At 35.0% G+C, this 18,055-nt stretch overlaps 1 protein-coding gene across 1 annotated transcript in view; it reads right to left on the reverse strand.

The window, feature by feature from the left end:
• Positions 1-18,055, reverse strand: part of AGMO (alkylglycerol monooxygenase) — a 385,663-nt gene that overhangs the window by 239,805 nt on the left and 127,803 nt on the right. The window lies entirely within an intron of this gene.

Below are 18,055 nucleotides of genomic sequence, written 5' to 3' on the forward strand. Positions count from 1 at the left end.
AACCTTGTCAAATGGCAAAAAAAAAAAAACAACCCAGTTCTGGTGTTGCAGAGTTGCATAACGTGATTTCCTATAATGATGTCACGGTTGATGCAGTAGACCATGTGAAACAGATTAACTGTGACCAAATTAGCATTCTTTTGTAAGGCCAGCTGATATGCACATGTAAAACATGGAACACCCTCATACTTTGAGAGGCAATTAAATGATTCTCAAACACTATGCTGTAAATAATTTAAACCTCATAAATATCTACCTTATAAAGTAGAGATTGCTTTTTATTTGTTTCTTTAAACAAGCATCATGACAACCTAAGTCATTTCAGTGCATTTTCAACTTTGGGAAACTTACTAGGAAAATGCTTTGGTGGCTTTTTTTTTTTTTTTTGGTTGGATAATGCCTCGTTTGTTCTTTTTAAAGAGTTCTTATGTTCATGTGTTCTCGGCTGTCTTCTGGAAAGATTGATGTCTGGTGTCACTGCTAGGAAGTGCAAACTGTTCAGCCTCACTGCAAGCTAAGTCCTCATCCTCTTGCTCCACAGGATACCACATACTTTGGCAGCCAACATTCAGAAGGGAAGTGCTTTAATGGTAATAAGTGATGCCAATGAAACCTTTCCCCCAATGCTCAAAACTTAGTGGTTGGAGGCTGAGGAAGCAAATGGCGGGACTGAGGGGAATAAATGACCATGTTAGCTGAAAGGGACCAATGCTGTTTATCTAACCAATGGTAAAAGAGATTTGAAATTTCCTCTCTCATTAAACTTTTCACCAAAATATCATCCTAATGGTAGCCTGGGAGAATCTGGATCTATTTAAGGATGTCTTGACCCTCTTTTCCCAGACATAAGAGTTTAGTGATCAATTGTGTTAATAATAGCAATTGTCAGTGTGCTTTTTAGACGTAATTTCCACAGTATAACATGTTCCAGCTATACCTCCACCCCTATGGAGAGTCGAGCAATAGGAGGGAACCCTTGCAATGTAAGTAAAATGAAAGGAATTTATATAAGATGACATGAAACAGGTGTTTGAGACATGTTGAGCTCCTTAGTGCAAAAATAAAAAAGTGCTATTGTGGAAGCAGTATGTTCAGAAGCTGTGTGATGGTGGCAAAGTCATTTAAATTGAAAGTCTGCAATGTTCTCATCTCAATGAGTGAGTGAGGGCATTGTTTTTCATGAAGAGCAATATGGCTACCTTTACAATATCAAGCAGAAACAGAATGTGGATTTTTCTTTCTTATAGATGAGTTGGATTCTGATTGATAGAAATGAGTTACTCATTTGATTGCCTCAGGTCACAAATGTAGTCAAAACCACCAAATCCAGTGAAAACAACTAACCACATGGTGATCTGACCTACCACATTGGTCTTATTATCTCCGTGCTTTAAACAAATTACCTAATTCTTTGAACTGTCCAGTGAAATAGATATCCAGTTGTTTGCAAGCAAAACCATTAAGCATAAAAACTCAAGTTGATCTTAACAGCCATGAGTGATTTCTCTAGTAGTTTAGATTGGTTTTTGTTTGTTTGTTTTAGTTTTTACCTAGGTCACTGCCAAGACTTTACCACATGTAAGTAAAATTCGACCAGGTTTTTTATATTACTTTTGAATTAGGGACACCAAAAAGCAACCATAATAAAGAGTGGTGGGTAGTAAAGACTAAAAAGAAATGATTCTTGCAAGCAATTGTGAGGAGAGGTGAAGGTAGTTTGAAGGAGAAATGAAAGATAACATACATTGAAGAGTGAAAATGTGGAGAGTCCTAGGCAGATACTTGAGATTATCCTTGCTAAGCTTAACAATGAGTTAACTCTTATTTTCTTGCTGTGTTAAAGAATAGGAAATTGAGGAAACAACTTTTTAAAATCACAGCCACAGGGCTTCCCTGGTGGCGCAGTGGTTGGGAGTCCGCCTGCCGATGCAGGGGACACGGGTTCGTGCCCTGGTCCGGGAGGATCCCACATGCCGCGGAGCGGCTGGGCCTGTGAGCCATGGCCGCTGAGCCTGCGTGTTTGGAGCCTGTGCTCCACAATGGGAGAGGCCACAGCAGTGAGAGGCCCGCATACCGCAAAAAAAATAAAAATAAAATCACAGCCACAAAGATGCAGAGGTAGAATCTGAATCCAGGCCTATCTGGCCCCAGAGCCCACACTTTTTTCTGAGCTCTAATATAGGTAACTGCCCACAGCTCTGCATGACATAAAATGTACAGTGAGTGATACCTAGTGCCTACTTTTAAAAGTTTGTTCTTTAGACAGAAAGAGAAGATAAAGACATTCATACGAAAAAGTAAATATTAGAAAATAGTAAACCACTAGTTGCGTAAACATTGCATATAATGGAGATCAGGGAAAGATAATATAGCTGAGACCTGATTAGTCAGGTTACGTCCTCAGAAAAGGTTAGGGTTGAAGCTCTGCCTGAATGTTAAAATAATAATTTCTAGAAGGCTGGAGTTTAGCATATTAAGAGAGCAACTTTCATTAAAAAAAAAAATATATATATATATATAAAATGCAAAATAATTGTTAGAGTATGCCTTCCTTTAAAACAAATTCAAAACATTGACATTGAGATTAACCCAATTGAGGTATATTTTTTAGTTTTACAAAGTATTACTCAGTTTAAAAAAGGTAAAGTACTACTTGGTTTAAAAAATCATTTTTTGGTGTATTTTTAGGAACTATTACTAATGTTCAAAGCGAAGAATACAAAATATGAACAATTTAATAATGTTTCATTTAGGGAAAGGAAAAATGGAATTCAAACATCACTTGTTTTAAATAAAGAAGGACCACTTAACACTTGATCACATCTTAAAAGCCCCTTTTCTCAAATTTTACAATTATTAGTTCTAAGACACAGACACTTAAATGAATTTCTGCTCAACTCTTTTTCCAATTTAATTTATGTAATCATGAAGCTTAGTTTTTCTTTAAAAGCCTCTGAAGTTTTAGTAAAATATCACAGATGATTTCTATTATTTATATCAACTAAATATTTTTTTTTTTGGCAGTACGTGGGCCTCTCACTGTTGTGGCCTCTCCCGCTGCGGGGCACAGGCTCCGGACGCGCAGGCTCAGCGGCCATGGTTCACGGGCTAGCCGCTCTGCGGCATGTGGGATCCTCCCGAGCCCGCGTCCCCTGCATCGGCAGGCAGACTCCCAACGACTGAGCCACCAGGGAAGCCCTCAACTAAATATTTTAAACTTTTATTTCAGTTAAATTTACTGAAAATACTATTTTTTCCTCAAAATATTTGCACTAATATTTTGAAATTTCACCAAAAATACTTATTTAAGTGTATTTACTTAAAAAAAAAGAAAGGAAGAAAAGAACAAGTCCCTCTATGGATTTTAGAGTGAATATTTATGTAAATGAGATTACGCATCTTGGTTAATCTATTCACAACCACACACACATAAACACACATACACATACACACACACACACACACACACACACACACACACAAATACAAAGTGCCTGATATTATTGTCAATGCATAAAGCTGTTGGATTCTGTACCTTTTTACCCATAAAATGTGCTCCCAGCAATCAAATGCTCATGAGTATATGCTGCTTTCTTTGGTTTTACTCAAAGGTCTGTTGCTGGCCAATTCACTCTCCTTTAATAGAATGGACCCATTTGACAATTTTTTACTTTTATTTGAAAAATACATTTAGGAATCAAAATGTGAAATACTAACAAGAAAATTAAACAAATTCTTTTATGCAATACTTTGGAAGGGGCAAAAATAAAATTTGAACAAAAATAAAGAAAAAAATCTTCAATAGATAATGTTAACTATTGTTACTTGTTTAATTACAGTGTTTTCTTGCAGTGAAAGATGAAGCTAAATATGTTAGGAAGATTGTTTAACATCAGATTTTACTATAAGAAGATAAAAATTTCAGCAAAGGATGTTTCAATCCTCTCAGCTCTTTTTAACCTGAATCGTAGCTGGGCTCTTATAGCCTCTTCATCAGGGAAAGCAAGCAATTCTCTAGAGGGCTACATACATTATTTTTAATGGAAAAGAAACCGGATATGATATAAAATTATTTTCACTGTAATGGAAGCTATAAGGCTCAAAGAAGACAATGCTTATAATTTATTGCCTATATTTTAACAAGGTAAGAGTGATTCTAATAATCTTTCTATAATAGGACATGAGGAGTTCTGGGTAATTAAAGATTCTGGTTAACAGAGAAACACACTCATATGAATCACCCATTTTCAAAGAATTAGGCTAATAAAAATTGGCCACATGAAACTACAATGAGATAATTACATCTTTCTCTGTTGTTTCAAAAAATGTGTATCATTGAAGTGTCTCAAGACCATGTCACTATTTCAGCAATGTTGGATGGCACATGTGCAGACAACGTGTTTAGTGAGAGGCCCAGGGTTACAGAGAGCTTCACACATTGCCTTTAATTTGATAACATTTATCTGTTATTATACTGTGTTGAATGGCTATGGGGATTTTTGTCCACCATTGAAAGAAAAGGGAACATTGACCTGTGCTACTGATTCACAGCTGCTTCAAAACACAATATTGTTAAACACTTTGAAAGAGTATAAAGACATGAGTCTGTCTTTCCTTCCTTACTTTCAGTTTCCTTCATTCGTTCTTTCGTTTGTTCATTCTTCCTTCCTTCCTCCCTCACTTTTTTCTTTCTTTCTTCCCCAAGGACCTCCTGGGGACCGCTCCTTCTGTATAACCTTTGACCTCTTGGTACTATGCTCTCAGACATGATTATAAGGGACCATTTCACTTTCAAAAGGGATACTTGAACACAGTAACACTCTATAATAAGGGTTTTTCTAGTAATGCAAATGGCACAAGACTTTAAATGCCTCAAATTCTAGTATAAACTAACGCAAATCATTACATTATTATTATATTATATTCCTTAATCATGTTTGGCTTCAGTTTCTTCATTAGAAGGACAATGGCATTTTGGCAAATGTTTGCAGGAGAGCATTGTATCAACAGGACTTTACATTCATTTGCACAAACACTCATGCTAGGAACAGGCTGGTTCTGATTTGGTATGGTACAGTCAAACAGTGGCTAGTAATAGCATTAGCCAGTAAAATTGATATTTCTTTAAGAAATTGGAAATTTCAACAAAGGAAAGATAGAGAGACAGAGAGAGGAAGAAAGAAAGAAAAAGAAGGAAAAAAGAAAAGGGAAGAAAGGAAGAAGGAAGGGAGGGAGGAGAGAAGGAAGACAAACAAAAATTGTAACCTGATAATAGCGAAGTGTTAAATGTTATAGAGCTATTACAATGTTATTATCTAGGAACTAGAATCTTGACTCCCAATTTTCACTATCAGTTAAGGGTTAATATACTGCTTAATTTTGTACGTGAATCTCATAGCTTACTTTTGCCATATAAAAAATAAAAATTAAGTTATCCCCCTTTGTATTTGATGTATATTATACAATTTGCATAAAACTTGCTTTTAGGATTTTCTTCTCCCAGTTATTAATTATTCTGGTCCTCCATGCTCTTATCTCACCTGAATGACAGTTCTTGGGTACTCTTATTTCTTGATGTACATTTTTCTTATTTGCTTTCCTTAGAATATCACTATGACAAATCTCCATGTCACCTGGCCTCTGCCTGCACTTGTTTTTTTATTCTTCTCACTGCAATATATGCAATCCCTGGACATTATCAAGTTTTCACATAGAGAAGGAAAGTGAGACGCCGAGAGTGAGTAACTTACACAAAACAATTTGGCAACAAAACTAGACTAACAGTACAAATAATCACTTCTTACCTATGTGTAACAATTTATAGTGATCCACATACTTTACTATAGTTTATGTATTATGATCATACTCTAAACCAATCAACTATAATCTCAGTCTCTACAATTTTTATTTCTGTGCTTTTCCCATATAACACACTGGGTGTGGAATGCATTTTAAAGTATTCACCTTTTATCTCTCTGCCTGGACAATTCTAGCTCTATACTTTCTCAGTGGAATAAAATTCTATCAGAAGCCAATTCTCTAGTCATCTCACCCTCAACTCAGTTTAATTCAATAAATTTTTTCTGTGCAACCTCTATTTGCAAATCACTGTGTTCATCCTACACACAAAATAACTTAAAATAGATCAAAATATAAGAACTACAGCTATAAAACTCTTGGAAGAAAACATAGGTGTATATCTCTGTGACCTTGGCTTAGGCAATATTTTCTCAGATATGATACCAAAGCCCAAGCAAGAAGAGAAAAAAACAGATATAGTGGCCTTAATTAGAAAGTAAAACATTTATGCATCAAAGGACTCTATCAAAAAAGTGAAAGACAACCCACAGAATGAAAGAAAATATTTTCAAGTCACATATCTGATAAAGACCTAGTATCCAGAACATATAAAGAACTCTTGTAACTCAACAATAAGACAGATTATCTGATTTAAGTATGGGCAAAATATTTGAATAGACACTTCTCTCAAAAAGATATACAGAAGACCAATAAGCACGTGAAAAGATGTTCAACATCATTAGTCATAAGTGAAATGCAAATCAAAACCACATTAAGATACCATTAATACCTACAAAGATGGCTATAATTTAAAAAATGGACAATAACAAGTATTAGTGAAGATGTGTAGAAATTAGAACACTCATACATAGCTGATGGGGATGTAAAGTCATTGCTGATGGGGATGTGCAGCTGCTTTAGAAAACAGTTTAAAGGTTTCTCCAAAAGTTACATATAGAGTTACCACATGACCCTGTAATTATACTGCTAGATGTGTACTCAAGAGAATACACATGTAGAGAATATGTACTTACACAAAAACTTACACTTACACACAAACATACACACATACCACAAATTTCCTCTTTTCACTTTCTCCCAAAAAGGTTGTCATCATTATTTTTGATAAATATTAAATGTGTATATTTTGTGACTTTGAAAATATTATGCACCACTGAGCTATGCAGCATATTATGAAATTTTCTTCTTCTTCCACATTTTGTTTACCTGAAAGTTGCTTTTCTATTTATCAGTAATTTATCCCCAGATTTTGCTGCAGAAAGATTCTCTTTTAATACATTCAAATATATCAGGTAGTCTATGAAAGTTCTCTTTTATTTTTCTTTTTGGATATAGTTCATGAAGACTTCGGGTCATCAGCTTCTCAATCCAGACTGATTGTTCTCAGGTTGGCTTCATAATTTTTGTCTGAGGACAACAAATTTGGAGTTTCCTTTAATGTCTCTCCCATTGCCTTTCCTATTTCCTAGATGCCACTTCTTCCTCTTTCTTTAATTATTCTCTTCTCTTGATAAATACCACTTCTAGTCCACAGGAGGTAAGTTTTGATATTGGGCACATCTGAATATATTTTTATTCTATTTACATACTTGATTGATAGTTTGCTTAGGTATATGATTTCAGGTTGGGAATGATTTTTTTCTTCAGAATTTTGAACCCATTGATATACTAGCCCCTAGCATCTAGGTGCTGGTGAGAAATTTCATGCCATTTTTATCCCATCACCATTGGATGACTGACCTGATTTGTTCACTTTTCTTCAGGAAGTTAGTGTATATTTTTATCCCTAATGTTCTGAAATTTCATAATGAAGTGTTTAAGTATGATTGTTATTTTCATTTACTTAACTGGAACATGCTAAATTTGGGAACTGCCATCCCTTAGGTCTCAAAAAATTTATTTATTTATCTCTTTGATAATAAGTTTCTTTCCATTTTCTCTATTCTTTCTTTCTGGAAGAAAAAAAAAAGTTAGTTAACCAAAACCATACACAGACATTACAAGAAAAGAAAACTACAGACTGCTATCTGTCATTAAAGATAGATGCAAAATCCTTAACGAACTATTAGCAAAGTGACTCCAACAGCATATAAAAAAGAATTATACATCACAATCAAGTGGGATTTATCCCAGGTATGCAAAGCCTGGTTCAACATTCAAAAAATAATGGAATCCATCACATCAACAGGCTAAAAAAGAAAAATCACATAAGCATATCAACAGATGCAGAAAAAGCATTTGTCAGAATCCAGAACCCATTCATGGTAAAAAGTCTCAGTAAACTAAGAATACAGGGGAACTTCCTTAATTAGATAATTAATATCTACAAAAAGCCTATAGCTAACAAGATACTTAATGGTGAAAAACTTGAAGATCAGGAATAAGGCAAGGACGTCTCCTCTTACAACTCCTTTTCAACATTGTACTGGAAGTTCTAGCTAATACAATCAGACAAGAAAAGGAAATAAAAGGTATACAGATTGGGAAGGAAGATATAATAAAACTGTGTTTGTTCACAGATGACATGATTGTATGTGTAAAGAATCCCATAGAATTGATTTAAAAGCTCCTGGAAATAATAAGAGATTATAGGAAGTTACAAGAAACAAGGTTAACATACAAAAGTCAATTGCTTTCAAATATACCAACAATGAACAACTGGAACTTGAAATTAACGACACACACACAGATGTAGAAAACAAGCACAGTTATCAGGGAGGAAAGTGAGGGGGTAGGGATAAATTGGGAGACTGGTATTGACATATACACACTACTATATATAAAATATATAACTAATGATGACATACTGTATAGCACAGGGGACTCTCCTCAGTACTCTGTAATGACCTATATGGGAAAAGAATTTTTAAAAGTGTGTATATATGTGTATGTATAACTGATTCACTTTGCTGTATAGCAGAAACTACCACAACATTTTAAATCAACTATACTCCAATAAAAATTAAAAAAAATAAACTTGGTGACTTAAAACAAATAAAAAAGAAATTAAAAACACATTTCCATTAGCACCACCAAAAATGAAATACTTAGGTATAAATCTAATAAATTATGTGTAAGACCTATATGAGGAACACTAAAGAACTCTACTGAATAAAATTCAAGAAGAACTAAATAAATGGAGAGATATTCCATGTTCATGTATAGGAAGACTCAATATGGTTAGGTCAAGATGTCAGTCCTTCTCAACTTGATTTATAGATTCAATGCAATTCCAATCAAAATCGCAGCAAGTTATTTTATGGATATTGACACATCGATTCTCAAGTTTTGTAGAGAAGCAAAGGACTCAGAATAGTTAACACATTATTAAAGAAAAATACTGAAGAATTGACACTACCTGACTTCAAGATTTACTGTAAACTACAGTATTAAAGACAGTGTGGTATTGGTGAAAGAACAGACAGGTCAATCAATTGAACAGAATAGAGAACCCAGAAAGAACTCACATAAATATAGTCAGCTAATCTGTGACAAAGGAGCAAAGGCAATACAGTGAAGCAAAGATAGTGTTTTCAACAAATGGTGCTAGAATATTGGACATCTACAAGGAAAAAACAAAAAAGAATCTAGGTCTTACAATCCTTCACAAATATTAACTCAAAATGCATCACAGACCTAAATGTAAAATACAAAACTCTGAAACTCCTAGAAGATAACATAGTAGAAAACTTAGATGACCTTCGGTATTGCAATGACTTTTTAGATACAACACCAAATAGAACATGAAAGAATTGATGACATGGACTTCATTAAAATTAAAAATTGCTGGGCTTCCCTGGTGGCGCAGTGGTTGAGAGTCTGCCTGACAATGCAGGGGACACGGGTTCGTGCCCCGGTCTGGGAAGATCCCACGTGTCACGGAGCAGCTGGGCCCGTGAACCATGGCCGCTGCACATCCGGAGCCTGTGCTCCGCAATGGGAGAGGCCACAACAGTGAGAGGCCCGCGTACCGCAAAAAAAAAAAAAAAAAAAAAAAAAAAAATTGCTTTGTGAAAGATAATGTTGGGGGGATGAGAAGACAAGCCAGACTGAGAGAAAATATTTACAAAAGACACAACTGATAAGGGCTTGTTATCCAAAATGCACAAAGACCCTTTAAAACTCCAAAATAAGAAAACAAACAACCCAATTAAAAAATAGGCCAAAGACTAAATCCTCACCAAAGAAGATACACAGGTGGCAACTAGCATATGAAAAGATCCTCCACATTATATATCCTCAGGGAAATGCAAATTCAAACAACAATGAGATATCACTACACACCTATTAGAATAGTCCAAATCTGGAATGCTGCCAACATCAAATGCTGGTGAGGATGTGGAACAACAGGAATTCTCATTATTTCTGGTGGGAATGCAAAATGGTGCAGCTACTTTGTAAGACATTTTGGCAGTTTCTTACAAAATTAAACATACTCAGCACAAGATCCAGCAATCATGCTCTTTGGTATTTACTCCAAAGATCTGAATACTTATATCCACACAAAAGCCTAAACACAGACGTTCAGAGCAGTTTTATTCATAATTGCCAAAACCTGGAAGTAACCAAAGTGTCTTTAAGTAGGTGAATGGATAAATAAGCTGTGTTATACCCAGATAATGGAATATTATTCAGTGCTAAAAAGAAATGAGCTATTAAGCCATGAAAAGACATTTAAGTATGAAAAGTAAAAGAAGCCCGTCTGAAAAGTCTACATACTGTATGATTCCAACAATTTGGTGGTTTCTTACAAAACTAAACATACTCTTACCATATGATCACGGGATCACTTTTGTTCTTGCATATTTCTTTTATTTAGCATTCTATTCTTGTTTCATAAATACAGTACCTACTCTTCCTTCTCTAAAGACATAATTGTAATTTAATTATAATAGTATTTAAAAACTATTTCTTTTGCTCCTTGCATTGCACACCTTTGTATTTACTCAGAGGAGTTGAAGACTTACATAACATACACACAAAAACCTACACATGAATGTTCATGGCAGCTTTATGCGTAACTGTGAAAATCTGGAACAACCAAAATGTTTTTCAGTAGGTGAATGGATAAACTGCAGTATATCCAAATAGAATATTATGCAACACCAAAAAGAAATGAGCTATCAAGCCCTGAAAACATATGCAGGAACCTTAAATATGCACATTAATAAGTGAAAGAAGCCAATCTAAAAAGGTTACATAATATACGATTACATTTATAGGACCTTCTGGAAAAGGGAAAACTATGGAGAGTGTAAAAAGATCAGTGGTGCCATGGTTGGAATGGAGGGAGGGGTGAATAGGTAGAGTTCAGAGGATTATTAAGGCAATGAAAATACTTTGCATTATACCATAATAATGGATACATGTCATTATACATTCATCCAAACCTATAGAACATACAACACCAAAAGTAAACTGGAATGTTCACTATGGACTTTGGGTAATTATGACGTGTCAATGTAGGTTTGTCAATTGTAACAAATGCACCATGTGGTGGGTCATATTCATAATGGGGCAGCTATGCATGTGTTGGGGGAAGGGGTACATGGAAAATTTCTGTATGTGCCTTCCTCTCAAATTCTTCTTAAATTTAAAAAGTATGTTGATTACACTAAATTAGACCTCCTGTACTAATCCTCTAATTTTTAAAAAAAACTTATTTCTAGTTTTTATTTTTTCTTTTTTGTTTTTATTCTATCCAGAAGATTTTCTCAACTTCATCTTTCAACCCTTGTTTGGAGTATTTTCTTTCTGTTCTCATATAGTTAATTTGTAAGAATTCACTTCTGTTCTTGCGTATTTCTTTTATTTAGCATTCTATTCTTGTTTCATAAATACAGTATCTACTCTTCCTTCTCTAAAGACATAATTGTAATTTAATTAAAATAGGATTTTAAAACTATTTCTTTTGCTCCTTGCACTGTCTTTGTTTCACCCAAGTTACTTTTATTGCTATTGCTGTTGTTTTGTTTTTCATTTTGATCTTCATATTCCTCTGACATTTTGAATATCTGTAGGTCAGGGAGAAATCGTCTTATTGTGGACCAGGAGGTTATAAGAACTCTCCAGATATTTTTGAAGCCAGTGGGGAAAGATTTCCTCAGTTTTCCTGTGTTCAGTTTAGTTATCTTGCCTTCAGTTCTATTTGCTATTCCCAAGTGCTAGGGCCTTCTGTTTCACTGAGATCAGAAAGTAAGCTTCCTGTCTTCTCCTGAATAAGGAAATAAAGTTTGCCCAGCTCTTCTGGGGACCTGGGGAACACTAATGCTTATAAGGAATTTCAACTCATCCTCAGTTTTCAACTCCAACTGTACACCCTCTTCAGATGCACCTACGGTCTCCACTTTTTGAGACTTTCTAGGGTTTTCTCAGGCAGATCATCTTTATTCTTGGCTTCATACTCAATAAGTTTGGGTTTCAGCCTTCTTGATTCAGCAAATTAGTTTAATTCTTGTTCATCAACTTTCAGCTTTCAAGATTTTGTTGCAGTACTCTTCACTTGTTGCTCAACGTTCTTGGGGTTTATGGCTTTCTTTGTCAGCCTCTTACTGTCATTTTCATGAGACTTCTCAAAGAACCAGAGATGAATGCAAGTGGTCAATCAGCCATGTTTAAGTGTAAGCAGTATCCATGATATTGTACTGTAAACTGGTATAATAATCTGTAAAGTTATCATTTAGTAATTCTTATCAATGTAACATACAATATTGTCTTTTTTTTTAAATGAACTTTAGTGTGCCAAAGAAAGTTTGGGATTTTTATTTTAAAACTATCAACTTTTCCAACAGACAATTTGAAATATCGATTCCTTTTGTGTATTATGTTTCAAAATCAGAGTTTTCTAAAATCTACTAGTCATTCAGTAGTCAGATAAATTTAATAAATGTGTATCCTCCTCCTAGAGATATCTGATACTTAGTAAGATAACAAAGGTTCGGAGTAAAGAAACATATTTAACTTTATTTAAACTTGGGTTTTCTTTTTTTTTTTTTTTTTTTCCTGCTGTATGCAGGCCTCTCACTGTTGTGGCCTCTCCCGTTGCGGAGCACAGGCTCCGGACGCGCAGGCTCAGCGGCCATGGCTCACAGGCCTAGCCGCTCCGCGGCATGTGGGATCTTCCCAGACCGGGGCACAAACCCGTGTCCCCTGCATCGGCAGGCGAACTCCCAACCACTGCACCACCAGGGAAGCCCAAAACTTGGGTTTTCTTAACTTATTCAACAATCCGATAATTTTCCCACAAAGTTCCTATCAGTATCCAATAGAATATTTGTTCTGTGCAATACATTCTGAGAAACTCTGCTATGGGTTTAATATTTACCCTGTTAGAGTTTACACAGACATAGTGTGTAATTAAGGTTTATTGAAATTATTACCAATACTTTTAAATGTCTTAGAAAAGAGCTACAGTGGATTAGCTTGCCATGATAATACTACTTGCCTCAAATTTAGTTGATAAGTTTATCAAAAATAAGACTATACACCTAGTTCCTTAAAATGTAAATATCTTTTATAAGATATATGACTACAGTAGTATCATTATTTGGACTCCAACTGTCAATTATGACAGTCATATTTTATGCAGAAGACACAAATATGAAGAATAAATTATACCTGCTTTAACTTAGTTTTACAGTTAATAATGAAATCACATCCTTGCCTTGTTATATTCTTTAGTACAGATACATACACTTTTAAAATCTAACCCACCTGTGATATTCAAAATTGTAATTCCAATTATATACTACATAATGAAGTAAATTGGGATAAATTTACATAAAAATACTTAGAACTAGGAAGCAAGAAAAAAAAAAAAAGGTAATTTAGCTCATAGGACTACTTCTATTTATTCTCTCACTTGCCTACAAGAAAGCATCACTTGGATTACCAAAGTAGCTAATTTTTTGCTGTTAGCTCTAAACCAAATATTGGCACCTAAGAACACCATCTCTCCTTCAGCGGATCAAGCCAAGTACAACTACAGCCCAAAAATACATCCTGTCCCTCCTTCAAAAGCCAGCAGTCTTCCCTCACAGTTCCAAAGAAAAACAAGAACAAATATTTGCAAAGATTTTTGTCTTGTACTGAAAATGAGCATTAATAAAATCATGCTTGGAGGAAAGTGCTGAGAGAGTGTATAAAAACGATATTGTAATGTCAAAGTGGGAAGCATTAATTCATAATATGCAGGAATATTTTTAGATGGTACTGACAGTTTGCATGAAGCTTGGGAGTGGTGTGACTTGCTTTCATAGGAAAGGAATGGCCTAGCCTGGGAATTTTATTGGCAGATATCATAGCTTAAAAATGCACATGGGATGTCTGTCTTATAAAGCAACAAGTATAATATTTTACAGCTTTTTTCAATTTATGATAGGAATCAGTTATACAAGAGAAAAGTTTTCTTGTTTTTCTCATTATTCATCGTACTTTTGCTAGACAGTCTTAAACAGAAGTCTGCATATTATCTTGGATTTTATCGCTCTCTATGGTTTGCAAAGTACTTTCACATACATCACCTCCTTTAATCCTTGCAACAACTGTTGAGGGTGTTATTAATATATCTGCTTTATCAAAGAGAAAACTGAAGATCAAAGGGGATTAGTGAGTTGCCTAAGACTACACAACCACTAAATAATAGAGCCAAGTGTGGAACCTTGAACTTCTGCTTCCAAATCCAAAGAGGACACTCCCCTCTCCTGCCCCTGTGACATGTTCTTTCTTCTTTTAATTAGCTAAACATGACTCAGGACTTTACAAAATGTCAGCCTACATTAGGGAGTTATTTTCCATTATATGACAGACTGAAGCCCACAAAATTACCATTTTTTTTTAGGTCAGAAGCAGGTGAATATCAGCAATTGCACATAGTACGATCTAATACATACAGAAGCCCTGTAAAGATATTTGATAATTTGCAATACTGCTCACGCACACATGTCCTGTTTTAAAACTATATCATAAAATTTAATGGCTTCTAAAAACATCAGCTCTAGCACTTTAAGCCGTGTCTATGCACACACTGGTTTCATCAATTTGATTGACTTCGTTAAGCCAAGGTAAATAAAATCATCCAATGAGTTGTTCTGACTTAAAACTCTTTGTTTGTTTTTGTTTCATAAGGAATGAATCAATAAACGTAGTTTAACAGGGTTCCTTTAACAGTGTAAGTGGTACAGTGAGAAAGGTGCTTGTGGGCACGGGTTCGAGGGAGTTCTCAGATGACAGAGGCCCTTGTGCAAGGGCCTCAGGATGCTGAGAGGGAGGGAGGAGTGGTCGTGTTCAGAATGCTCTCATTTCCTGCCCTCTCCCCGGGGAAGCATAGATATCATAAAAGATCCTGGAATGAACCCTTCTGAATCTTAAAATAATTCATTTTCAACTTTTCAGGGATGGATAAAATTTAGGTTTGATCTTGCTTTGAAAAATACATGATTTTCAGTCATTAAAAAAAGAAACGTTGCCCAAGCCATGAATAACTTGTGTTCATAGATTTTATGATGGTTCTAAACAAAGTGTATTTTTAAAAAGGCATAGATTTTTACTCAGTTTAAACTAAGGCAGAAAAATAAGAGTAAGAAGAGCAAGATGTCTATATGTCAAGCTATTTGACAAGGCAAACTGTAATAGTTACTCTTTCAGATACAGGTAGTCTCCTTCATGTTACCGGATTCTATAAGAAGGATAGCATGTTTTACAGGGCATGCTCGATATTGAATTTTAAGCAATACTGTGATTAATATTTATTAGAATTTTCATTCATTGTTTCATTCATTCATCGATTAAATTTTATTTGTTCATAGTAAATACCTAATGAGTGCTTATTGTGGGTGTAGCAAGATTACTCAGGTACTTTGCAGTCCTGGGGGTACAACAGTGAACAAAAGAGACACATAAGGTTTCAAAGTGGCTATTTATCCAATTTCACATTTTTTTCTAACAAAATCTGTTTGTCAAACCTTAGATGCAAGTCCCCATTTTTCAATTGTTCATAAACACAATATCTATAACCACACATGTGCCAGTAATGTTTTCTTTATGATGAGCCTCAAAAAAGGACATTCATCATAATTATGGAAAATATTTTATCTTATTTAAATAAGATTGTGTTCAATTATACTTACTATATTAAAATGCATATGACAAATAATGGCTGAAAAGAAAGAATGTTAATTTAATAAACTCTTCAGTGAGAACTGAGAAATTAAATATTGACCTTGGCTATATGCCATTTAGAAATAAGATTTTCGACTCACATTGACATGATTTAAAAATAAGACAATAGTGGGCTTCCCTGGTGGCGCAGTGGTTGAGCATCCGCCTGCCAATCCAGGGGACACGGGTCTGTGCCCCGGTCCGGGAAGATCCCACATGCCATGGAGCGGCTAGGCGTGTGAGCCATGGGCCCTGAGCCTGTGCTCCTCAACGGGAGAGGCCACAACAGTGAGAGGCCCGCGTACCGCAAAAAAAAAAAAAAAAAAAATAAGACAATAGTAAGAAAGTAAGAAACATTTGTAATCTGGAACTTTTATAGGCAGCTGATCAGAGAAAGTTGGAGCAAAAATAACGTCTATGAAGCAGCAGTTTAGGTAAAATACGAAATAAAAAGAAACAGTTGATAACTTCTGAACTGGGAATTAAACTGAGGTTTTGAGAAAGCTACAAGTAATTTCTACGATTATCAAAAAAATAAAGATTTTGATATATTAGTGTGTGATTTCTTCACTGAATTATAATCATAATGTTCTAGTAATTCATGCAACAGACATTTATTGTGTGCCTAGTGTGTAATACAGCCAGTGTTGAAGAAGAAAGAGGCAGTCCCTGCTTCAATGAGGCCTGCTATTGAACAAAGGAAATGAAAGTTGTGTAAGTGTCCAGAGATGAGGGGACATCCCCAGCTAAAGCACGGGTCATCAAACCAGAAGTCATTGCTTCAAAGTAGCTGGAAATTTCTGACTCCGTTAACTGCCTCATTACAATGCTGCATGCTTTTGAGATTGGCATAGCATTTCTTTAAAATAATCATAAATATAGTAATCATAAATATCCCATATAATCATATATATCCCACATAATCATAAATATATATATATAAACCAGCTAATTATAAATATCCTATATTTAACCCCGTGTATATAAAAATAACTTCATCACCCTTTCTGTTTTCAAAAAATACATGTTAAATAAAGGCTGAAGAGAAACAGCATCATTCATATTTCCTCTCAATGTTGCAACTTCATCTTTACCACCTCTAGATAATAAAAACAACCATAATGGGTTATACTTAAAGTCAAGCATAAAGAGCTTCGGTAAAAAAACTATAGGCAATGGTGATCTACTTAGATATTAGCATAACCACCAAGGACCTGTTTTACCAGAGCTCGAACTTGTCTATTTCTGAGCAGTAGGGGTTTTCATTAACATTCATCAAATCCTCCTGCAGAGAGACCTGGGCTGCTAGTCTCCCTAGAAGGAGCACGTCTTTTGGCACTTTGTTGATCAGACCCCTGGGAGATCAGAAGGAAAGCATACTCAGTAAATGATTCAGGATTCTAGAATTCATTTCCCTTGCCAAGAAAGGAAAACCAGGGTCTTTGGGGGGCTGAGAAGCTCACATATTTACACATGTATTTACTCGAAGAAGTGTGGTGCAAATTCCCAGGACTCCTAGGAAAGTAAGAATACTATTTTGTGGTTATATTTGGCAAAAGGACCAGAGATTCAATGTCATGATAGACAAATATTACAAACACTAAAATAAATGAAATAAGACCCCTTCTTTATTTATGCAGCACAAATGTTTGAAATAGTTCATATTAGTTCTGCAAATGACCACAGGTCCACAAGCTTAAGGTTGAATGATATTAAGCTGGACCCAGAAGAATCTTACTTGGAAAAGGTAAAAAATTTTCTAAAACAAAAAGAAGACACAAAATATGTAGGATAATTTAGGCCCATTTTATCACCTATATCAACCTAGAATTTCTAAGTAAGATAAGTTTTACAGCATATCAGAAAGCTAATTTCTTTGTACGTATTCCCAGTACCCTAAATAATGCCCAACACACCACGTGATCTCGATAAATATCAGTTGACATTGATGTATTGTAAAATTTTTGTAATGTGAAATTATTCTATTCAAATTTATTTGATGTTCTGCAAAAGATGGAAGGTTTCAAGGCTGTAAAAATAAAATGTTTTTATGTAATTGTTCCATCAAATATAAGTC

Source organism: Phocoena sinus, chromosome 9, assembly GCF_008692025.1.
Source record: "Phocoena sinus isolate mPhoSin1 chromosome 9, mPhoSin1.pri, whole genome shotgun sequence".
Lineage (NCBI taxonomy): Eukaryota > Metazoa > Chordata > Mammalia > Artiodactyla > Phocoenidae > Phocoena > Phocoena sinus.